Source organism: Lepisosteus oculatus, chromosome 14, assembly GCF_040954835.1.
Source record: "Lepisosteus oculatus isolate fLepOcu1 chromosome 14, fLepOcu1.hap2, whole genome shotgun sequence".
Classification (NCBI taxonomy): Eukaryota; Metazoa; Chordata; class Actinopteri; order Semionotiformes; family Lepisosteidae; genus Lepisosteus; species Lepisosteus oculatus.
Window position 1 is genome coordinate 58,539,216 of NC_090709.1, and position 25,040 is coordinate 58,564,255.

Below are 25,040 nucleotides of genomic sequence, written 5' to 3' on the forward strand. Positions count from 1 at the left end.
ACCACCAGGGCTTCCACTACGTCGAGAGGCGGGACCCGCGGTACGCGCTGGCGCCGAGCGCCTCGGCCGACCGCGCCGCCAGCCTGACCATCGAGCGGGTCACCCCGGCAGACCAGGGCCTGTACTACTGCGCCGACAGAGACAAGGGGCGGTTTCGCATCGGGAGAGGAGCCAGGCTACAACCCTCTGTGTAAAGAAGCGCCTCCTGTCCTAACTAGAAGGAGCTCACCGAGCTGTGTCTGGAGAGAAGCCAGGGTATTGGCTTTAACAAACTGTGTGAGCAGCTTGTTCCACACCCCCACCACCCTTTGTGTAAAGGAGAGCCTCGAGTTTGCGGTTTTCAACACTCTTCTCTGTAGTTTCCACTGCGGCCCTCTGGTGTCGATGTCTCTGATTGGGAAGACAGGCCCACCGTCTATGCCTGCGCTCGACAGTCGATGTTTTTTTTATTTCCTATTAGCACCGCATACGCTGGTGTCATTGATCTTTTTACCTTGAGTGACCGAAGGTTTTCGATGTCCAATGCGGATCTGTGCTCGTTTAAAAAAAAAAAGAGGACAAACATTTCATTCGGGCTGAGCGGTGTCTCTGTGGCTGAGGATCTGCGTCTGTGACTGGAAGGTTGCTGGTTCAAATCCCATGGCCAGTGGAGGAATCCTACTCTGTTGGGCCCCTGAGCAAGACCCTTAACCCCAACTGCTCCAGGGGCACTGTACAATGGCTGACCCTGTGCTCTGACCCCAAGCTCCTCTCCCTGTCCGTGTGTCTATGTATCATGGATAGCTAGCTGGGGTATGTTAAAGAGATAATTTCCTAATGCGAGAAATTGTAAAGGGTTAATAAAATGATGCTATTTAAAAGATGAATTGCGACGGCTAATGAAGATGAAGCTGGGTCATATATTACTGTTTTTCTTGCTCAGAGGCAGCGGTGCAGAGCGAAGGGCGGGCTTGCAGCTCCCCTGCCTGCTGATCCTGTCTGCCCTCCTCTCCTCGGTCTGCGTCTTCTACGTCTTCCACAGAGGGGGTAGGCAACGTTTTTTTCATTTTGTGTCTGCCCTGTTAAGGTCAGGATCTCGCCCAGCTGTGTCTGGAGAGAAGCCAGGGTATCGGCTTTAAAAACATGGCTCAGCGGCTTGTTCCCCCCTCCCACCCCCCTTTTTGTACAGAAGTGCCTCGTGTCCTGACTGGAGGATCTCGCCCAGCTGTGCCCTGAGAGAAACCAGGGTACTGGCTTTAACAACATGGCTGAGCAGCTTGTTCCACACCCCCACCACCCTTTGTGTACAGAAGCAACTCCTGTCCTGACTGGAGGAGCTCATCCACCTGTGTTTGGAGAGAAGCCAGGGTATTGGCTTTAACAACATGGCTGAGCAGCCTGTTCCCCACCCCCACAAGCCTTTGTGTAAAGACGTGCTGCATGGCACACTGCTTGTGGTTTGGCTTGGTCCCGCTTCTGTGTATAGACTTAAAGAGACGTTAACTCGAAGTGAAAGGGAGGTCTTAATCTCCCCACACCGAAAAAAATAAGTCATTTTATTTCTGTTTGTGTCTTTTCAGCAAAATGCGGACGACAAACCTAAAAGGCATGAGGGAGAATCCCAGCTTCGGCAGTCGATATTTGTTTTTCCTGAGACGACCTGAACTACCCCCCAACAGAACACGGCACACCGGACCCTCTACAATATAATCCGCCCTTGCACAAACCCGCAGAGCTGCAGGTCAGCGCGGTATCCCTCCTCATGCCCGCCGCTGCACACACACACACACCCACAGGAAATGCCTCTTCTTTACCAGCGAGCTGACTGGAAGTCGAGAGCATGTCAGAGTAAGAGTGAGGGCCGCTGGCGGCGAACCTGTTTTCTTTCTTTTTTTAATGCAAAACCAAAGAGAAGGATCTGAACACGAGCCGTTTATTGCGCTGGGCTCTGGGGCTAAGTGGAAAGGGGGGGATTATTTTTAACACAATTACGTGCTACTACTAAGATTCCTGCATTTTCCATGTGAAATGAAACACCCCATGTCGCGACAGGCTCTGCTGCAGGAAAGACGGGCTTTAGTTCTGTTTAAAACAAAAAAAAATACCCGCCTTTAGGTGACTTTTGCTCTGCAGAAGAGCTTTGTCATGGTCTAAGCAGTCAGGATGCTACTCTGCGGTTTTTAAAGCGCCGTTCCGGGGGGTCTGCAGTAATTGTTCTCGCTTGTTGTGGACTCCTTCCTGTTTCTTACTTTTTGACGTCGGAAAAAAAAAATCAGTTCCCCCCAAGAGAATCGTTACCTCTTGTTACTTTTGAGCCGGTGGCAAGATGTCATATGAAAAAAGGAGCACGTGTTTATCTGTGTTCATCTGTGGCTGAAAACGGGTAGTTTGGACGTGTACCAAAACAAAACCGCCCCTGCTTTCACGCTTATCACGCGGAAATACAATAGGACTGAACCTCAAACAACAAATCACTCCTGTCTGTCTTGTTGGGTCGTGAGTGGTTGATTGGTTCCAGGGGCTCATCCAGCTGTGTCTTGAGAGAAGCCCTGGTATGGGCTTCAACCACAGGGCTGGGCAGCTTGTTCCACACCCCCACCACCCTCTGTGTAAAAATGTACCCCCTGTCCTGACTGGAGGGTCTCATCCATCTGTGTCTGAAGAGAAGCCAGGGTATCGGCTTCAACCACAGGGCTGGGCAGCTTGTTCCCCACCTCCACCTCCCTTTGTGCAAAGTAGCGTCGCATGCTCTCTGTCTGAAATGCACTTCCTCTGTGCCCTCTGGTCCATGATTCAGTATTAAATCTGAAGAAGCCAGCTGGACTGACGTGGCCAGTGAACTTTAAGGATTTGGAAAATTTGTATCACATTCCCCCCATTCTCCTCTGTTTGAGAATAAAGAGATCCAGTTACTTATCCCTTCTTTTCAGCACAGAAATGTATCCTATGTGGTCCCAGAGCAGCGATGTCTTTTTGAGTAAAATCGTATGTGGCATTCTCACCAAGGTGTGGACTATGCCGGCTTGCAAGTGGAACATTGCGTGGTTTTGTTTTTTGCAGCAGGTACCCTTGTGTATGAACGCACATTTCTGCACTGTACCGGGGCATCTGTGAACAGGAAGTTGCCGTCATAGAAAGACCGAGGTTGTTGCAGTCCTCGCCGCCTGCAGCAGAGGAATACGTGGGGGGGAAATTAGACGAATATTAAGATCTGGTCATGTACATGAAAGGGGTTTGTGTGTGTGTGTACACTGCCCCATGATGGAGATTTGCTAGTCGTTCTCCAGAAACGACTCAATTTTCCTTTTCCTCAATTGAATGCTGACTGAAATCTCCACGTCGATAGATAGATGGGGATGGTAGGTGTGTGTGTGCATGTGTGATCCTGTAGAGTAGGAGTTAAGCCGATAGACAGATCATCGGAAGATTCTGGTTTATTCTTACTGACAGAAACGGATTGGTAAGTGAAGAGATGGGGTTTGTGGCATGGGTGGTGTAGGTTTGAGCCTTGCACCCAGCTGGTGGGGGGTTCAAGTCCTGCCTGAGTCTACAGGTTTGTTGTCAAGTCCTGCTGATATTAAAAGGTTGATAAATAAAGAGATTAGTCTTTCTGTGTGTGTGCCTTTATAGAGTATAGGTTTAGACTGTGCATCTCCTAGATGTGTGGTTGCAGCCTCAAATCCTACCTGAGACCTGTGATTTCATTTCAAGCAAATTCTTACTAATAGTAACACATTGATAAGTAAAGAGTTTAGTGCTGTGGTGATATGGGCCTATAGGGTTGGGGGTTAAGACATGTTCATACATAAACAAAAGGGGGGTCTATGTCAGGGTGGGTCTGTAGAGGAGAGATTAAGATATGGGGTTCTGGTCTTGCATGCTGCAGCCTGTCTGTTTTCAAGTTCATTCTTACTGACATCAACACATTGATAAATAAAGAGATTGATCTCTTGTATGTGGGCAGGCTTGTAGCATAGTGGTTACATCCCTAGATTTGGGAGTGGGTGGTGGGTTCAAATCCAATTTAAGCCCTGATCTTCACTTTAATTCTTACTTAAATATCAGAACCTTCATAAATAATGACACTGAGGTCAGGGGAACATGGTGCTGTGGTTTGGAGTTTAATGCTCTGTGCTCATAGGTGTTAAGGTGTGGGCTCAAATCCTGGTTAGAAAGGGAGCTTTCTTTTCAATTTCTGACTTTCAATTTCTGTAGAGTAGGGGTTGAAGGCTTTGCGCTCATGTTTGGCAGGTTGTGGGTTCAAATACACCTTCAAGTGTCATTTTCAGTTACAGTCTCCCAGAGAGGGGCATATTGATAAGGAAAGAGATTGGAGATGACCTGGTTTGGCCCTTTAGTTAGTAAAGGCTGTGGCCTTGTAACTCTGGGAGTGTGGGTTCAAATCCTGCCTCAGGACCAGGGGTTTCTTTTCAATTACACTCTTAATAAGAGTAACACACTGATAAGGAAAGAGAGTGGGTCTATGTCTGGGTGCCTTTGTAGAGTAGAGGCTAAGACTGGGCTTGTGGCTGACTGGTTGTGGGTTCAAACCCTCTGTGAGACCTGTGGTCTGTTTTCAGTTTAAGTCTTCCTGAAATGTCAACACTGATAAGTGTGAAGAGAGTGGAGCTGTGAGTGTGTGCTTCCATAGTGTGAAGGTTGAGGCTCACAGTCTGGTGGTTGTGGGTTCCAATCCTGCTGAGACAAGTGTGTTTGTCGTTTATTCCTTCTTGACAGAAAGGTGTTGATAAGTCAGGGGCTTGTGGCTGACTGGTTGTAAGGAGGAGAGAGTGAGCAGGTACCAGGGACAGAGCAGAGTAACTGGATGAGCCCAGGGTGAGGGGCTCTGGGGTTTACCTTTTACTGAAAATTTTCAAAAACTATCAAAATCTTCAGTTGAAGGTAAACCCCAGAGCCCCTCACCCTGGGCTCATCAGTTACTCTGCTCTGTCCCTGGTACCTGCTCACTCTCTCCTCCTTACCCAGTTACCTGTCATAGTTCACTCCTGAGCTCAGCACCCAGCCTGGTCTTGAACCTGGAAGAACAGTCTCTTACCCTCTCTTCTATTGATCCCCCCACCTACCCTTATAGTTCCCCTGACTTATCAACACCTTTCTGTCAAGAAGGACTAAACTAACAGCACACCTGTCTCAGCAGGATTGGAACCCCCAACCACCAGACTGTGAGCCCATAGCCTCAACCTCCACACTATGGAGGCACACACTCACAGCTCCACTCTCTTCACACTTATCAGTGTTGACATTTCAGGAAGACTTAAACTGAAAACAGACCACAGGTCTCACAGAGGGTTTGAACCCACAACCAGTCAACCACAAGCCCAGTCTTAGCCTCTACTCTACAAAGGCACCCGGACATAGACCCACTCTCTTTCCTTATCAGTGTGTTATTCTTATAAAGACTGTAATAGAAATGAAACACCCAGTCCAAGGCAGGATTTGAACCCATACTTACAGACCCACAGCCTTTACCAACCCTCTATAGGGCCAAGCTGTCTCATTCCTAATCTCTTTCCTTATCAATGTGTCCCTCTCTGTGAGAATATAACTGAAAAGGAAACCAGGGGTGCAAAGCAGGACTTGAACCCACAACCCTTGAAAGCAGCCTCACACTCTTCACCACCACACCACAGGGCCAGACAACCACTCACCCACTTGCTTCACTTTTCAACGTGTTCCTCTAAGCTTGAATGGAATTGGAAAGAATCATTAAGGCCCCCACAGGATTCAAACCCACAAGTCATGAGCCTAGAGACTAAGCCCTCTCTTCTATAGAGTCACACAGCCACAAGACATTTAAGTAAGAATTAAAATGGAACTAAAGCAGGAGTCACAGACAGGATTTGAAACCACAACCACCCTTCCCTGAGCTTGGGGCCGTAACCACTTTCTTAAAAGGCTGCACAGCGACTACCCCCAATCTCTTTATTTATCAGTGTGTTGATGTCTGAGAGAATTGAAGTGAAAAGAAACACGTGGTTTTCAAACCTCCACCCTTTTAGCTAGCAGCATGGAGTTTTAACCACAACTCTATAGGGCCACGTGCATCCCAGTCCCCTCTTTTTATTTATCAGTGTGTTCATGTCAGGACACATTAAACATAAACCAAAATCCACCCATGATTCGAACTCAGAACAATCCAGCCATAGGTCCAGAACCTTAGGCATTACTCTATAGGGCCATGCACCCTGATCACCTATCGCTTTATTGATCAACGTGGTAGTACACCTGAGCTTGAAAGCAAAGCTCACATAACTCCCAGCGTTTGAACCCCTGATGCATCAGCTAAGAGTATAGATCCCTCCCTATGCACTACTCTATAGGACAGCAAACAAAGCACCCGACCTTTATTGACTCATGTGTGAATGTCAAGTAAGAATGGAAAATAAACCTCCTCTATTACCAAGGACTGGAACCCACAGCTCCCGGGCTACAAGTCAAGAGCTCTTCCCAATGAGCCCCAATGTCTTCTTGGTCTCCTATCCAACTGTCAGCGGTCACTTGTATTAAATATCTCTCTTATATCTCTTCTTTTATTCTGCAGCGGTTATGTGGCTGAATATCGGGGGGGCAGACTAACTCAAATCGACGTGTGTGTTCGCCTTGAGCAACGACAGACCCATGTCCAGCGCCGTCTTGCTTGAGCTTGGTGCAACTCACACCGCCCCGCTCCTCTTTATCGTTTTCATCCTAAATCTCTCCTGCGGTCACAACCCTCGTGTCTTCTGTTGTCGGAAGTTTTCTCCGTGCTGCCCAGCGCCGCTTGCTACCGGCGACTGCCGTCCTCCGACACCTGACAGGAGAGAGGCCACTGACCCGCGGCACAGGAGGAGGGACTCGGTTTCGCGAACGAGGCGTTCTGATTGGACGAACTCGCGTGGCTAATTATACCCGCTTTTCTTATTGGATGGCTCAGTCACTTCACCCACACAGGACGGGTAACCGCCCCTATTTAAATAAAAGAAATGGACCAATAGGAGAGTCGGTCAGCCCCCCGCAGCCACACCCCCCTCAGAGCGCTGCTCTTGTGACGTCAGTTCTCCAGCAGCCAGAGAGGAGTTGAGCTCTGCTCCTACAAATGTTCACATGTAGATAATATGCTGTCCAACCTCGACGCGCCAGATTTAATAAAAAAACATTCTAGATCGAGACCTAGTTATCAGGCGTTAAAAACGCAATGAGGAGCCCAGAGAATCATGCAAAACCCATTACCAGTCCAGTGACGACTGACTGGTACCGCCGAGACCCAGACGGAACCGGTCTCTCCAGACAGCCTGTGCCGAACTGGGTCCTCTTACGGCCGTGACGGCTCAGATAATGAGCTTCTGCGGGTTTCAGACCCGACTGACGTTACGAAGCGGCTTGCGGGACTGACTCAGGTGAACGAGCGGGTTTAGGAGAATAACTCCAATGACACTATCCCGGAATTCTGCCCTGAGTCACTGTTTACAGTGTTAATACACAGCCGCTCTTCGCGAAATAAATAAGATCAAGCTCAGTCTAGGAAACCTTTCGCATTAAACCACAAGAGCGCGCCACAGGTGCAAAAGCAGACTAGTTTTCCCAATTACTGCATTTTCTATCGCAAAGACGTTTTTATATGTGCAGCCCAGAAAGATACAACTTTTTTCAAAACACAAATTCATTAAAAAATAACAGTCGGGAATGGAAAAAGGCAGGATAAAGGCATATACAGCATGAGACACTTTCAAGAGTGAAATTATTTACTCTCAAGTACAAATTGTGCACATTTGACTAATAACGTTCCATAAAAACATCGGAGGTCCGGATATTTTCGCGATCCTTATCAACAATTGTTCTTAGTGCTACAAGAATGGATACAAATTAGATCAGGAATATGGGCCGCTTGGCAGTTTGTAGCTAATTGATCGAAGAGTCTTATTTTTAACCCCGATTCCAGTCCAATCTTGTGTTCATTTACTCAGAGCTTCATGGTTGGTAGGCTCTTGCCTGCCAGGATCTCTGAAGGACAAAAAAAAAACATCTCTAGCTGCTTATGAAGAGTCCCATTCTTCCAAAAATATAATGTAAACGATCATATTGTGTTTCGATAGAAATCTGCCCTGAGATATATTTTTTTACATTTAATAAATAAAAATTAGTTCAATTGAATGTAATTTATTGAGGTTGTGCTCTGACATAGCGCCCATCCGCTTTCCAGATGAAAAGGAGCTGCTCTGGGGGGATTCCGGATGCAGGGGTCCCATCACAGTGGAGAGTGACCTCGTCGCCGACTCTCACAGACACATCCGCATCTGCAGACGATGCTGGGAGACAATGAGGACGGAGCAACATCAACGAGAGACAAAGGTCCTTCAATCCAGTTTGAAAGAGTATGATCATAGGAAACACAGCGAGACACTCCTGTACACTATTCACAAGAAACTATGTTTTTTGACTCCAATTTAAAAGGGTGTGATCATGCTAAACACCAGAGACTCCAGGCAAAGCTTACACAGTGAGACACATGTGAGACAACACATTTTTACTCCAGTTTAAAAGAGTGTGATCAGACAGATCAGGGGAAACTGGTACACTGTTCACCTCCATTTCTAACCGACTGGAAAAATTCTTGAATGAAACTAGGATTAATTCATTCAGGGTCTTGTTTCCTATGGAAGCTTATTGGCACCACAGAGGAAAAAAAATTAACTCATTTATACGAGAAAGTTATTCAGTTTAAACACAATAGTTAATTTGTGACCAATGTCACCTCCTATATTAATACTGTGCATTTCATTGTACTGTATGTGCAATAATATTGCTCCATGTTGGGGAACTACCATCTCTTCTAACCCTGGATATCAGAAGCGGTTGCATCTATGATAAGCTGGACTAGGCACTTGTGTCAATTTTCAGTTTTTGCTGCTCAGTCTCTTTCAGAAGATGAAACAGTGTAGATCAAGGCAAACCCAAACACACCTCCAGTGTATCTGGCAATAGTCAACAACATTATTTCATTTATTTCAATAAGAAAAAGAATACTGATAAATCTTTGTAAAAACTTATATTCACCAACCAAAAACAAATGTGAAGTTTGATTAGCCGATTCTCAAGGAGTTCTTAGTTAATAATTGTCATATTAATGGTCACTTATTTAATATCATGAGAAATGAGATGTGTGATTTCATTTACTATCCTATTAACTTCTACACAACACCATTTAGGGTTTTAAAACATGCAGATATCCCCTAAACATTTTTATCTGCAGCACAAATCCAACTGGATAAATAATTTTTAGAAAAAAAAACTTTAAAACCGATACACTGCTGAAAAATACACCTCTCGCACACAAATTATTCTGAATTTATCCCCAAACCTTATTAAATATTAAATGTATATTTTCACAGGTTCAATTCTTATTTTGTAAGAGATTATGGAAAATAAAGAGTGCCCAGTCTGAGTGAGAGATCAGAGGTGTGTCCATCGTGCAGGGACAGTGTGAGAGGGAGAGATCAGAGGCATGTCCAGCGTGCAGGGACAGTGTGAGAGGGAGAGATCAGAGGTGTGTCCAGCGTGCAGGGACAATGTGAGAGGGAGAGATCGGAGTTGTGTCCAGTGTGCAGGGACAGTGTGAGAGGGAGAGATCGGAGTTGTGTCCAGCGTGCAGGGACAGTGTGAGAGGGAGAGATCGGAGGTGTGTCCAGCGTGCAGGGACAGTGTGAGAGGGAGAGATCAGAGGTTTGGTCAGCGTGCAGGGACAGTGTGAGAGGGAGAGATCAGAGGTGTCCAGTGTGAGATTCTGTGATCTGGGGCTCCTCTGGTCAGTACAGGTCAGGTGTGCCAAGAGGGGATTTGTGAATTGTTGAGAGTGAAAATCAACAGGAAATATAAATTTGTGAATGGAAATTGATACTCACCCTCTGTCAGTGCAAGCAAAAGAAAGAAAACCAACACAGGAAGTCCCATCGTAAGATTCACCCTGGGGAAAGAGACAAGGGACCTTAAAGAGGGAACTACCATGTTTTTTTATATATCAGGGTTAGAAAGATACTGTTTGCTGATGTAAAACAGGAACATATAAAACCTCTAATTTCCTGACTTACACTGAATCGCCGCAGTGTTCTGTGATTCAGAATGAATCGAGGGAAACACAACTGCCACAACTGCCACACAACTTGAGGTGGAGCGGCCCTGTGACACTGTCCACTCAGGCTTGTGGATCTGTCTCTTTTAATCCAGTAGAAATCCTGCTCTTGACTTCCAAATGGATTTGCCCACCAATATGTTTCATTCTTAATTCAGCCTGCAGATCATGCTGGAACAATTCTATGTGAAACGTCTGCTGCACAACCTGGACGTATTCGCTCGTACATCCGTACATCTGTCATCACAGGGACTAGTGAGCAGGAAGGGCCGCATCACAATTTGTTGGGATTCTCAGTCGTGCCCATGGCGAGACCAGGGGTTTGCCAGAACATAGCGACCTACAGTACTTTCACAAAATTCACGATTCTGTGCCGTATTTTGAAATTTGTACAATGTTTCTATACCTACAATTAATTTATTTTGTCAGAGATTTAATAACCGGTCTGAGAACCTGGGACTGCAGTTCCTCTTTAATGTAGCCTGGTAATCTAGGTGTAACACAGGTGTCCCCCGCTACCAGATGCAGTACTCAGGTCCTGTGCCATCCCAAGAAACCCCCCGGAGACCCTCCAAATGCATATTCTTGATTTCTCAGAAAATAAGAGATCCCCACTCAGAGCCTGACCACACAGCCATCCCGTCTGAATTCTCTGTAAATCTGTGCTCTGCTGCAACACACCTGGAGATTCGGTTATGAAGGAATCTATGCAGTATTTCATTCTTAAAGCTTATTTTATCAAACACGTCGCGATGTAAAACCGTTCTGTGACCACCATGTTGTGAGATTTCCAGGAGCGACGCCTTTAATGAATTCTCATCTCTCCCTAAGAATGCAACGAGTTTATCGTATTTTAACAGCAGAACGTTGAATTCAGACGCCACAAACTGGAGTCTAAAACAGAGACCGTCGTATTTGTCAAAGTAAGGAGACTGGTTGGTAAAATATCTACACTCTGTCATTGACAAATCTGGCAAATGACTCCACTGGTCCACTTTTCCGTGTCAGTATAAACTACAGAACGACAGGTGTCGCTTTGCCTCACCTCCCCGCCCGGCTGCAGGTCTCCAGCGCTCAACACCGGCTCTATCTTACTCATTACTTCTGCTCTGTTGCTTTAAATGTCACCGCGCTACTTTTCACCAGTTTTAAACCTCCGTGCACGGGCTGCCTGAAGCCGCAAGGAAGAAAGTAACTATTCATCCTGTCTGAAGCCCACAACCCAAACTAAAGGAAGTTTTTGGTCAGACATCCAACTCCTCCAAGATGCACTCAACTTCCACGCTAGTTTCTATCATGTTGTCTGACAGCAGCGAGGTGCCGGTGGATCAGTCCCCGACAGAGAGAAGCAAAGCTCGCGGCAGGTTTGAAGAAGCTAACTACGCGCACTAGCTACAGTCTGTGGGCAGGACTTCGACCTCCGCCGCATTGTGATTGGATAAATCCAGAGAAGCCCTACACCTCCGCCGTTGTGATTGGATGAATCCAGACAAGCCCCAACACGAACATTTAGTAACCTTGAACTCGCTCTCTCTCTCTGCTCACGGAGATTAGAAATTGTACTAGAAAAAAAAAAATGAGTAAATGGAATTTCCCTCCCAAGTTGGTTTTTCCATATAAACGTGATATGGAATTTTTGTTAAAATGTCACTTTGACATTAGTAGAATTCCTCTTAAATTATCTAACTTTCTTAAGTTCTATTGTGTTTGGTTTTAATATATAAGCATAACTTTTCACCATATACATATTGCATTTGGAATCATAAAGATAGAGGGTATCAAAATAAAAGCATATTTATTCCGATTTGGTATGATAACAAAATCTGGCTAGTGGCCCAATTGTGTGTTATCTGTATTTTGTAATAATGAGAATGAATCTTTGTTACCTTTCTTTCTTAACTGCAGATAAACAAAACTGTTTGGGATAGATTTGCAAAATGGTATTTTCCACAGAGGTCAATGGTCTAATACTGCCCCCTCTATTCATGCTTTTAAAGTTGAATTCCTTTTTTTAATTTAAATTCTATTAGAAATTTAAAGAATCAAAAGGGGAGACATATGATGGAAATATGTACGTAAAAAGTATAATGTTTTAGCTTTTACAATTGGGAATTCTTCTGGCTGTCAAGTGTCTATTTCTATTTTAAAATTCTGTCTCCTTTTTTTGTCTCCAGTCACTAGAAGCGTTGGCTGCCAAAATAATGTCAGCAGATCTTAAGAGTATTTTGGATGAGGCAGTTAAAATAGTCAACTTCATAAAGAGCAGGCCTGTACAGTCACACTTACTTCGAGTGCTATGTGAAGAAATGGGTAGTGATCATGTTCAGCTTCTTTTGCACACCGAGGTTCGATGGCTTTCTCGGGGCAAGGTGCTTACTCGGCTTTTTGAGTTGCGTGATGAAGTAAGAATTTCTTTTATCCGACTCAGAATTTGAGCTTTCAAATCGTTTCAATGATTTCGAGCGGCTCGCTAAATTGGCTTATCTTGCGGAGATTTTCAGTCACTTAAATGGACTCATCCTTGGTCTTCAAGGTAAAGCAGTGACGATTTGTCACGTCCGAAGTAAAATAGAAGCCACAATAAAGAAACTGGAAATGCGGGCCAAACGTGTCGATCGGTCAAACTACGACTCGTGTGAAAATGTGTCAGATTTTCTTACAAAAGAACAAATGCAGCTACCAGCCTCTGCCACAGAGTTAATTACAGAGCACCTGCAAAGTTTGAGGACCCAACTGCGCGACTACTTCCCGGCTCCAGATGTTCGGTTCAGCTGGATTGAAAATCCTTTTGTGAGTTTATGCGAAGTGCCCCTCGCAAGTTTGAGCACAAAGGAAGACAGTCTATCCTGTGACAGTGCTTTAAAATTGATTTTTTCAAAGAAATGCTTAACCAAGTTTTGGCTTCATGTTACTTCGGAGTATCCTGGTCTTTCAGACAAATTAGTGACATTTTTGATGCCGTTTCCGACAACATATCTTTGTGAAACTGGAGTTTCTGCGCTGGTGGCACTAAAGACCGAATACAGTAGCTTAATATTGAGCCAGACCTCTGCTTGCAGCTTTTCTCTCTGGCGCCCGACCTCCACCATTTGTTATCTGTCAGAGAGCACCAGCCCCCTCACTAAACTAGCCAGTAAGAAGGCGCTCTTGAGTAATTGTTCTGATAGTTATGGTGCATATTTTTCTCTCAACGTCTTCATATGTTCATTGGCACAAACCGGCTACCTCGCACTTCTGGAAAAAATGTTGTTTTGTTTTTGACAAGGCTAACGTTTCATCATACCATTATTAGATATCATCAAAAAAGAGCTGTACTGGTGCCTTAGTTTTTAAATATTTTTTTTATGTTATTTATTTGTGAGGTGCTGACAGGACTCCTTCTGTAATCAATAAACGGTCTTTGTAAAGCCATGTTTGTAGCTTGTATATGCGTATTTTCTCTGATTACTGGTGTCGATTAGGCTACTGGTGAGGTATAGTATAGAGCTAGCCCGTTTCAAAACGGTGAGGACGGGCTGGTCCTTGTGTGGGCCGCGTAAGTTTTTATGGCTGTAATAGGTTGGGAACCTCTGCTCTAGCGTATAGAAACGTATTGTAAAAATAGAAGAGCGGACTCGCCCTGTTGGCATGCAGTGGGGCTGCGGCGCCTGCGCAGTGGAGACGTGCGCCATTGCTGATTGAGACGGTGGAGGTTCCCCGACTCCTCACTGGGTTTCTAGAAAACACCCAAGAAGGAACTGCTTCACAGCGGAGTGAGGGGAAAAAAGAGAGAATATGAAGAAAGGGAAACGATCGACGGGGCTCAGGAACAGATGCCAAGCCGCAGAGATGCAAAGAGTTCGGGAGCTGCACAAACCAGCCTGCCGGGGTGTCTCTCACTCGTCTGAGTGCTTCTGGGGCCCTTCATAACGGCCTTTACACATCTTGTGATGTTTTAACATTGAAGAAACTCCGTCCCCTCGGGGCAGGTAGGTCACCTTTCCTTTTCTTGGATTTGGTCAGGGTGCGAAGGCCCCAGGCACTTGCACTCCGAAATGTTGCAAAAAGAGGGATGAACGCTGCAGTGGCTTCCGAGATATCTCTTCCGTTGTTCTTGCGCATAACACGGGAGTCCTGGTCGACGGCATGATTTTATGACGAACAGAGCAACGTTTACTTGTAAGGTGGCGCTCGTATCCTTTTTTTTTTAAATATTAAACAATTAAATTATAAATAATTTACAAATACAACCAGAGGATCAGAAACGGGTACAAGAGGAAAAAAAAACAAACATTTAACCGCCAGACGTAATGAAGTAAATTATGTGATCAAGTCACAAAATTAAAGTTAAAAAAATAAGGTCACTTAATAATAGATGTAAGAGCTCGGAGCATTATAGAGCGATCGACGTTTTGTGAGGCCGATCGCCGATTTTATGATCCCTGGGTGTGTGTGGCGTGTTACTATCCAGCCCAAGACGCACAAGATGGTAGAATGGTTTTATTAACAAGACGGACAACGATTGTTGCAAGCAGCTCACATGAAGTGACAAGCAGCAGGTTAACGGTCCTTTTATCTAAGGAAGATGACCATAATCCGAAGAGTATTTTTTTTATTTCTTTCGAGATGGAGGCGTGCTGGTGGCATCCTGCCTGTTACAGCACCTCTGTGTCTTGTTTGTCGTCTTTTCTTTTCTTTCGGTTGGTTTTTCTTTCTTTTCTTTGCCGGCGGGTCGATTTGCGATCACACAACAAGATGGATACTAGGGAGTCGAGATACTACTTTTTGGCTGTTACTCGGACCACTGTTTGCTTCCGGTTGTAATGCAGATAGCTGCAGAGTAAGTGTTTACACACGTGACGCGCTGGGAGCACTGGTGAGGAGGCGGAGGGAGTGTAGAGCACGCAGTATCGTGTGTTTAACTGAGATGTGGCTGCAGGAACAGATAGATAGATAATACTTTATTAATCCCGTAGGGAAATTGATGTGTTACAGCAGTCCAGCCCAAGACAAGCAAAACAGACATCAGAATAGTTATGAAACAAAAGACAAACAAAATAATTAAAAATAAATAAAAACATAGGTGTGTGGAAAATGTGCTGATCATAGTCACTGTAAAAACAATAAAATCTGTGCAAAATGTGCATAGGTTTACACAGACTGATTGTCCAAAAAGTACAATGGAGTAAACATGCTGTCCATAGAGGAGCAAATGAAGGGCTAACAGTCCTAGCCTAGGGCAGCGTCATACACCCTGACAGCCGCCGGGAGGAAAGACCTGTGGAAACGTTCCCTTGAACACCGTTGCTGGAGCAGTCTATTGCTAAATGTGCTCCGCTGCCCAGTAACAGTCCCATGAAGCGGATGAGAGGTGTTGTTCATGATGGCTGTGAGCTTGGTCAGCATTCTCCTCTCAGCCACCACCTCCATGGGGTCAAGGCTCATCCCCAACACAGTCCGGCTCTACTAACCGGGGAGAAGCCATCAGTCCCAGAGGAGCTGAGAAGGAAACGCCGAGGCTGCAGGGCCCGGTGCGATGCGAAGAGAAGGAGATTTAAGTCCTATCTTCCTTCGATCATTATGGGAAATGTGAGGTCCTTAGCGAATAATAGGGCGGTGCGGTGGCTCTGTGGCTCAGGATCTGCGGGTAGAAGGTTGCTGGTTCAAATCCCGCGGCTGGCAGAGGAATCCTACTCCTTTGGGCCCCTAAGCAAGGCCCTGAACCCCAACGGCTCCAGGGACGCTGTATAAATAGCTGACCCTGGGCTCTGACCCCCAGCTTCTCTCTCCCTGTCTGTGTGTCTCATGGAGAGCAAGCTGGGGTCTGTGAAAAGATGAATCCCTAATGCAAGTATAGGGCTAATAAAGTGATCTTATCTTATAAGATGGACGCGCTGGGAGCACTGGTGAGGAGGCGGAGGGAGTATAGGGAATGCAGTATCGTGTGTTTGACTGAGATGTGGCTGCAGGAACATACTGTATTCTGGACTCGAAGGCAGACAGAAACGCCACCGAGAGGAAAGGAGGGGGGTCTCGCGGTGCTTGTTCACAACACATGGTGTAATCCTGGACATATTCCTGTAGCCCGGACATTGAACTGATTTGCCATCGGACTGCATCCAAACTATCTTATAATAAAGAATTTTCCCTTTAAAGTGCCCCTTTAAGATGGCAACACCGGCTGAATGATTAGTACAACTAGAAATCCAAATGTCATCCCCCCATTGATTTTTCCAAAACTGAAAATCAGGCTGATCTTTTGGTGACAAGGCGTTTCTTGTAAACAAATAAAAATAAAAGTCTGCTCTCTTCTTTTTTCAAAATGGAAAAATCGCCTTTCTTTTAACTATATTCCTTATACCTCTGGGGTTAATAGAGAAAATAGAAAAAGACACAAACAATATAGAAAAAACTCTTGGGGGGGAAGCTACTGAACTGCGAGTTTCAAACCCTTAAAAGTGATTACAACACCACCGTGTTCAGCATTAACCGCGTTCATAACCGCTACAGGGAGATCTCTTGGGCTGGACAGTCACTGGCCACGGATCTCTTTCCCACAGCTGGTCCCTGGTGTGCCTGTCCTCGGCAGACAGATCCTCTGCAATCCTCAGGTCTTTGGCCTTCAGAGACTTGTTCTCTCTGGCCGCTCGCCACAGCATGTCCCTCGTCATCCTTCTGATGAATCCTATAATGATGGCTCTGGGCTTTGCAAGTCCACATGTTGGCTCTCCTGACGCGTTGGACTCTGTCAGTAGACGAAATCCCCCTCCTGGACTGGCAGCACTTTAGCAACAATGTCTTCATTTTGTTGCTCTGCACAGCTTTCAGTTACCTCTGTGTCGATGTCTTTTGCAACCTTTGTTATCGTGCCAAGAACATTTACCTGCACGTCTTCCAGCGACAGGTCGCTTTTCCCCTCTCTTGGCTGCTAGAGTCCTTACAGGTGTGACGGGGGGAGACTCCAGTTCCAGCCCCACAATAATAGACCAGATCCCTAACAGACGCTGTTGAAGAAATGATAGTGAAAAATCTGGAAAACATTACATTTGTCATCAGCATGTCCTGTGGGAAAATTCTTCATCAGAGGAGTAGGACGCAGTCTTGTGCAGATTCAGTGTTTATTGAGATTAATAAGGAAAGCAACATGTGCTGGGTCTGTCCTGCAGAACGGACACGCTCAATGCAAGGGGTACCGAGTTCTTATATACAGCATACAGGCCCAGAAACAAAAGTCATATTTCATACTTTTAACATGTCAAATCGCATTTTGTTACATGTCCATGTAGGGGTGTAACCCTGGTGTCCTGGCCAAATTTCCCATTGGCCCTTACCAATCATGGCCTCCTAATAATCCCCATCTATGAACTGGCTTCATCACTCTGCTCTCCTCCCCACTGAGAGCTGGTGTGTGGTGAGCGGACTAGAGCATCATCCAGGTGGGGCTGCACATTGGTGGTGGAGTGGGATTCCCCATTACCTGTAAAGCGCTTTGAGTGGAGTGTCCAGAAAAGCTCTATATAAGTGTAAGCAATTATTTTTATTATTATTATTATTTTTATTATCATCATCATTATTATTATCCCTTTTAACACATGTAGAGGGGCATGTGTTGTTGCAGCCATTGGTACAAGTCACTTTTGTATGCTCTAACACATATGTTGAGATAGCCTTTGTTAGCAGATCTTGGGGATCTCACTCGGACTTCTGCAGTATGTTTCGGTAGTGATATTGCAGAGCTGGAAATGTGCAGTGTGAATATCGATCCTGCTTCAGCATGAATGTCAACATTTTGTTTGTAAAGGTTAACACGAAACTGTTTTATCTGTTTTTAAACTGTTTTTATTTTGGGAGCTGGAGCCTGTTCTGTCAATCAGTGGGCATAAAGCAGGGTTCACCCTGGACAGAACACACACAGGACACACATACCCTGGACAGGTCCATCACACAGGACACATACAGGACACTCACACCAGGGCCAATTTTCCCAGAAGCCAGTTAACCCACCAGCATGTCTTTGGACTGTGGGAGGAAACCCACATGAACATGCAAACTCCACAGAGACAGCACCCCAGCAACTTGCCCCAGGGCCTTAGTGCTGTGAGGCAGCGATGCTAAACACTGTGCCACAGTGCCACCCAATTTTTTTTGTCATTCTAAAGAAATCTTTCAATCTCATTGAGTTTGATTGTTTTTTCTTCCCAGCTTACTCAGAAGTCCTCACCCTGCAGCCTGGAGCCTCTCTGTCTGTCCCTCTGTTCACCGGAGAGCCAGTGGAGGTGCTGTTTGACCCTGCAGGAGCTGGAGACTCGACCTGAGTGTGTTCTATCCAGAACAGCACAGCCAGCTGTGTCCCCCAGTAGAGAGACAGAGTGTCAGTGTGGGACGGCTCTCTGAAACTGCGCTCCCTCACTCCAGCTGATCAGGGGAGCTACACAGTGAGGGACCTTCAGGGAAACACCATCAGCACTGTGACAGTCACTGTGGGAGGTAAGAGGTTTCCTGACAATTTCAGTTCTCTGTAACATTATAAAGGTGCACTGCTCTTGTCAAAATGGTATGTGTGGTAATGGAAAAATAAACTTGTTTCTGAATATTGCGTGAGTGTGAGTGTCCAGTGTGCAGGGACAGTGTGAGAGGGAGCGATCGGAGGTGTGTCCAACGTGCAGGGACAGTGTGAGAGGGAGAGAACAGAGGTGTGTCCAACATGCGGGGACAGTGTGAGATGGAGAGATCTGGGGCTTCCCCATGACCTTTAGATGATGATTGAAAATGGATAGATTAATACAATCTCTCTATTATTGCAGATCCTGACGGTGGAGGGAATTCTCCAATTCTTTTCCTCCAGCTGATCCCTCCCTTCCTGCTGCTCTTCTTAGCTCTGATCTCTGGGCTCCTGGGCTCCAGGAATCGCTGGTGGAAAGGAAACACAACCTCTGGTGTCCAGGAACTGAACCGTCCAGTCTGAAGGCAGTGCTGTAGATCAGTATTTTACAGAGCAGTATCAGCTTTGCTGTCTTGCAGAGCTCTCTCTGTGGCTTTGAGAGCTGCAGCTGTTTTTCAAAATGTAGACAGACTTTATAAGCTTGATTTTGTACTACAAATTGAGCTGCTTTGATCTTCTATCCACAGATTCAAAGATTTTTCAAAAACTGGACTGGAATCTGGGTTCAAAATGAGATTGTTGAGTGAATTTGGTATGAAGTGCCAAACGGCCCACATTCCTTATAAGGAAAGCGTTCTTGGAGCACAAAAAATACAAATGCTGATATCATGAAAACATGGACTTGGAATCTTTTTCTGGAAGTTTATTATTAGGTGGATGCATGCATGTATTTATTTGTGGTTTAAGTGCAGTTTGTATTCTAGAGCACAATAATTTCAAAGTACTCTTAAATTGTGTAGTTAACATGTTATATGTAGTGTTGTAAGTGCCTTTAATTGTCCCTTTTCTCTGTCTATTCTATAATTTATAAATAAACACTTAATGTAAGTACGAAAATGGTCTTTCTTACTGCAAAGACGTTATTTCTCAATTCGAAGTGCTAAATGGATATCTGGCCTGATTGTGGTCTTTAAACATGTAGCTCTGTCGCCCTCTTGTGGGTAATTTGGTGAACTGACGCTTCCCACGCCAAGTTTCGGCCGCTCTTGATTTGAGATGGCGAAGCTCGGCTGTGCGGTATCAATACTGTTAATAATAATAATAATAATAATAATAATTAATAATAATAATTGCTAACACTTATATAGCGCTTTTCTGGACACTCCACTCAAAGCGCTTTACAGATCATGGGGACTCCCCTCCACCACCACCAATGTGCAGCATCCACCTGGATGATGCGACGGCAGCCATAGTGCGCCAGAACGCTCCCCACACAGCAGCTCTCAGTGGGGAGGAGAGCAGAGTGATGAAGCCAATTCATATATGGGGATTATTAGGAGGCCATGATTGCTAAGGGCCAATGGGAAATTTGGCCAGGACGCCGGGGTTACACCCCTACTCTTTTTCGAGAAGCGCCCTGGGATTTTTAATGACCACAGAGAGTCAGGACCTCGGTTTTATGTCTCATCCGAAGGACGGCGCTTGTTTACAGTATAGTGTCCCCATCACTATACTGGGGCATTAGGACCCACACGGACTGCAGGGTGAGCACCCCCTGCTGGCCCCACTAACACCTCTTCCAGCAGCAACTTTAGTTTTTCCGAGGTTTTAGCGGGGGCTGGCAGAAGCCGTTATTCTCCCGGTCGGGTTCCGCTCGCCGCTGCGTGACGTCTGAGACCTGCCGAAGCTCATATTCTGAGCCGTACGACAGAGCTCCGTCACATGTGTAATTACCGAGTCGGTGTGTGTGAGGAGAAGGGGGGGGGGTCAGTGCGGTTACAAGCCACTGAGGATTATATTGACACTCCTGGTGTCCGACGGCTGTTTGTTGTTTTTTTGCCGGCGTAAACAAACCCGTCAGCAGGCCCGATTTATTAAGTAAACTAATGAATTGATACAATGACCGGATTACCGGAGCTGTGCTACTGTCCCGGGGCCTGCAGGCGTGTGAGGTGGGCCGGTTCGGTTCAGTTCAGATCGGCCCTGCTCAGCTGGGCCTGAGCTCCGGTGCTGTCCGATATGGGGGGGGGGGGGGGCTGTCTGGAGAGACCGGTTCCGTGTGAGTCTCGGCGGGCCAGGTCATCACTGGACTGGAGATGGGTTCGGCATGATTCTCTGGGCTCTTCATTGGGGTTAAAACGAGTGAGAACTGGATTTGGCAGCGATAGCGCGAGTGATGTGTGCCTAGACTTCGGCTCGCTTTCCTCCCTGGGATATTTCTCTCAATAGTCGATCTCAGACATCACCATCGCAGGACTACAGGCCCTGCGTTAATGAGCACCTGTAAGTGTGGTTCTGACGTCACCTTTCTCTCTCATTAGAACACGGGATCCGTGGTGTTGTGGTTCGTTCGCAATTTTAGTTGACTGTTACAATTAGTTGCCCCTTTCGTCCGACATCTTTTTTTTCTGCTAGGTCGTGTAACCAAAATGTCCTACAAATGCTTCGTCCCGAAGGAAATGATCACCGCCGAGCTACACTCCCGCATCAGTTGTACCGTTTTTACAGTCGATATGTACAATGCATTTTTTTATTAAAACCATGTTTCGTACATATTATGTATACAGATTTACTAATAAGCCTATTTTTGTTGCTGTTGTTATTCTGTAAAGCGCTTTGAGAGGCCGCCTTTAAAGGTGCTATATAAAATAAAGTGTTATTACTAATATTATTATATAACGCCAGTCATTTTAAAATGCGAGTTCTATGAGTGTTGTTCATTACCTTGACGCATCTCATTTGGGATCGGGTTATCTCCGGCTGATCGCTCGGTTTTTGCTCGTGTCGGGGTGGAGATGAGCCATCTTCTGCGGCTTCCAACAGGTCTCGGCGATACCGCTGTCCAACAGGTTGCAACCTGCTGCGGGACAGGTGACAGGTGCGTCACGATACAACTCGGCGTTTCTGTTTTGTTGGGTTGTGTTTTCCTGCCGGCGTTTCGCACATCAGCAAACTGCCGGTTTGACCCCCTTCCGCGGTCCACTCTTTAACGCCTCAGTTCTCACCCGCTATCCCCCCACTTTTCTCAGCTCCAGAAATCGACCCCGAATCTGTAAAACCCCTCTGTCTCGGAGCTCGTCACTCACCCCCTTCTGCTGCTGCTGCTGATGATGACGACGGCGATGACGCAGAAGAAGAGTTTCACCCGCTTTGAAGCCGGCCGGTCCGGACCCGCAACGACCCTCGGCTTAAGCTGTTCTCCGATACTCGCTTCGTTCACCTCCAGCTCGCCCCGAGGAAACTCGAGCTTGTCCCTCGGCTGCAGTTGTCTGCGTGTTCCCCCGGCCTGACAGAGCAGGTGACGGAGACGCCCACTCTGCTGCCGGATCGCTGGAAGGCGTCTCGGGAGAGAGTTTCTGTTCGTTCTCGGCGCCGCCCTGAAATCTCCAGGATTTGCAATGTTGCTATTTTTAGTTTTTCGCCCTCGTGGGGGCGGTGACACATTTCCCCCCGCTATTCTTAGTTCAAAGGACTCTGCTTTGGGGGAGTTTCTGTTTTTCAAACGCGGTTGAACGTATTGAAACAAAGCGGGGCAGCATTTTTACACAACATGAATCATACCCAGTTTCTTCGGACTGTCGAAGACATTTAATGTCGTTCTCCCCCCCTCCCCCTTCGTACGAGGTTCAAGAAGTGTTCTCTGCCGGCGCTTGAGCTTGGGGTCGCTGTTTTGCCTCTCGTTTCTTTTTTCCAAGAGCGGACCGGAGAGACCAGTCAGACTCGAGGATGGGGCAGTATTTTAAAAAATGACAGAATGTGCGCCCGACCGGACAACGCGATACCCGGTGTGCCCACTCGCGTTAAACCCACGTCGCAGGTCAGAGGCGACGGCGTGACACGAGAATGACTTCGACACTGCTACTAAACGAGACTTTCAGTCCCTTCGCTGACTTTTGCTTTTTGTGTTACTGGGTAGGTTGTTTGTGTCCTAAATGTGCCATTGCAATTAGGAGAAATAACGGACTAGTAGCTGGTTAATAATGTACCCGAGGTTCATAAGCACTGCAATGAACTTGCCCGCAGAAATTTGTCTCCCAACTCCGCACTAAAAATTGTTCTGAACTTGCGAAGAAACCCCAAGTTTATATCTTCTAGAGGACGCTAAAACATTAGCCGTTGAAATGAGAAAACCCGCCCAAAAGAACTAACGCACTTAGCTCATGCAGGTGCATCAGGCTTACATTTACGTGTATTTATTTAGCTCGTGCACATAAATGCAGCCTGTCTTTAAAAAAAAATGAATAAATTACCGATGTATTCTCTTAACGCGTCTGAAGTATCTCCGTATGACTTAAGTGTGGTTTGATCAAGGAAAAATACAGCGCCCACACGCAGTTGTCTTAAAAACCCAACATTATCACGTGCATTGGACAGATTAATAAATGCACATCGATAGTGGCCCGCAGATCAGTGAACCGGTCAGGATAATTCAGAGATTCCGAACCCCTGTTCAGTTTCCTGCGCGGTAGACGAGCGGTTTAATCCTCGGTACCGGATTCCTGCAGCAGGGTCTGCTCGTGGTTAATTAAGCTCACAGGTGGGAGAGACCCCTGGGCAGTAACGTAGGAACTTCAACTCAAGTTTAGCGCAGAACTGCAGGCCAAAACGCAACTTCTTAGCAACTGACACGGGGGGAGACTCGTGTGTTCGTCGTATCCCGCGTGGGGGTATTTCATTTTTCTGCAGATTACCTAACAGGATTCTGCCAGTTTATTTCACTCATTCATTTACGGGATCTGATTATTTTTAAAGCATGGCCTTAAACTATCCTGTAGTCGCTCGTTCTAAGAAAAGTCACGAAGACACTCTGAGGCGACGGCACATTCGCCACCCTGACCCGTGCAAATCAGGTTTCTGATTAGGCCCAAAGCCAACGGATTGCCATATGTATAATTCGTCACGGGTCTGCTATTTAAAAGAGTTTCGCAGGTATCGCCCCGGATATCGGTGTGGCAATGGGCGGAGTTATGGGTAGAAGCTAAAGCCTCGCTGTTCTGATCTTATTCTCACGTAGTAGGCGGTACTTGTATCGCTGTAATGTGCATATAAACTGTCGGAAACTCGGCAGACAAGCCGAGATGGCAGAATAGCTGATACGCAGTACAGAGCCGGCGGACTGGACGCGCAGGTGAGTGTGCGAGGACCTCAGACATCACTACTGGGGGGCAAATAGCATATCAGCCGGGATGAGTCTCGGGCGAGCGTGTTGCTGCAGGACAGAGCTGTGTGCTGATCCCGGCACCTTCCTCAGCGCGGAGGTGCGACTGATCCTCAGGTGGGAAGAGCTCGATTTTAACCGCTGCGAGCTGCATCATTCCAGACAGAAGGGAGTGGATTTAGGCGAGAAGCTTTTCGATTTCTATGAACCAAATGCTCAGTCCCCCTGCTAGTTTTAGATAGAAAATGCACACACGTATTTGGCGACTAGAAAGTGCGTGGTTGTTTTTTTTAGCCGTCTCGTCATTCGCTTAGAATCTTTTTGGACTAGTCCTTTTCCGTTTAAATACGCGTCTCTCTTTGCTTAAAAGTTTAAAACGCGTCGGGTTTTGTAAAGGGAAAGTGCTTCAAGTGGAGTAGAAATGCCGGAGTTTTCGTGTTTTGCGGATCTGCGGATGTGCTACTGCAAATAAAAGGGTTTTGTTCTTCCTTGTTATGACAGTAGGGTGTTAAAATAGGTTGATGAAGAAGGCTCGTGAACTCTATCAAGCCTAACGGAGCCCTTCACCTCCGATAGTCTTTTTCTGTTGACGTAACTCCGTTTTAAATCTTTTTAAGCACACTAAACTGCTGACTTTCAGTTCATAAACCACCCAGCGGAAATAAAGCTTTCTTGCCAGCTGAAAGCATCTTCTAACACTCTCCCGAGACCAAGCAGGCTACACTCGTACACTCCCTCGTACACCTGGAAATATTCTAGATTTGTATGGGCTTTTTAATGAGTTAAAAATCCCCGAAAGGTTTCAGTTGGACCAAACTCACAGAAGTGTGCCCGAGCGTATTCACACGCGTCATCTCGCATTTCTGAGGTATTAAAATTCAGCATCTAAATGCGAAAGTCTGGCGTCGGTATAAACTAGGAGTTAATAAATATTCCATCCTAATAGCACTTTGACCTTTTTAAAAATATTCAAGAACAACGGGGTGTATGGAATGTGAAAGATGGCGCGGAAAGGCTCCTTTCCCCCACCCGCTTGGTCAAACCGGGGATCCCCAGCGCTGGACCTGGTGACCTCCCCAGACCTGGTTTTCACTCCCTAAGGGACCCTAAGAAGTCGCTTCGCGGCGATATTTGCGATAGTTTCTAGATACACGTGTGAGATTTTATTTCCCCTTCCAGCAGTCGAGGTCGAAATG

The 25,040-nt window shown here is 46.2% G+C and overlaps 3 long non-coding RNA genes across 4 annotated transcripts; 2 read left to right on the plus strand and 1 right to left on the minus strand.

The window, feature by feature from the left end:
* The first annotated feature begins 931 nt into the window (after positions 1-931).
* Positions 932-8,263, plus strand: LOC138243085 (uncharacterized). The gene is made up of 3 exons (XR_011191945.1): positions 932-1,026; positions 1,560-1,720; positions 8,180-8,263. It is a non-coding gene; the product is annotated as an uncharacterized lncRNA (long non-coding RNA).
* On the minus strand, positions 7,704-21,541 carry LOC138243084 (uncharacterized). Of its 2 annotated transcripts, none has more exons than XR_011191943.1 (3): positions 21,411-21,541; positions 9,879-9,940; positions 7,704-8,285 (listed from the first exon to the last, which is right to left on the minus strand). It is a non-coding gene; the product is annotated as an uncharacterized lncRNA (long non-coding RNA). The 2 variants fall into 2 exon arrangements; XR_011191944.1 differs by lacking the exon at positions 21,411-21,541 and adding an exon at positions 11,151-11,511.
* LOC138243083 (uncharacterized) lies at positions 13,737-19,592 on the plus strand. Its single transcript, XR_011191942.1, has 3 exons — positions 13,737-14,073; positions 18,287-18,571; positions 18,889-19,592. It is a non-coding gene; the product is annotated as an uncharacterized lncRNA (long non-coding RNA).
* Positions 21,542-25,040: the final 3,499 nt, after the last annotated feature.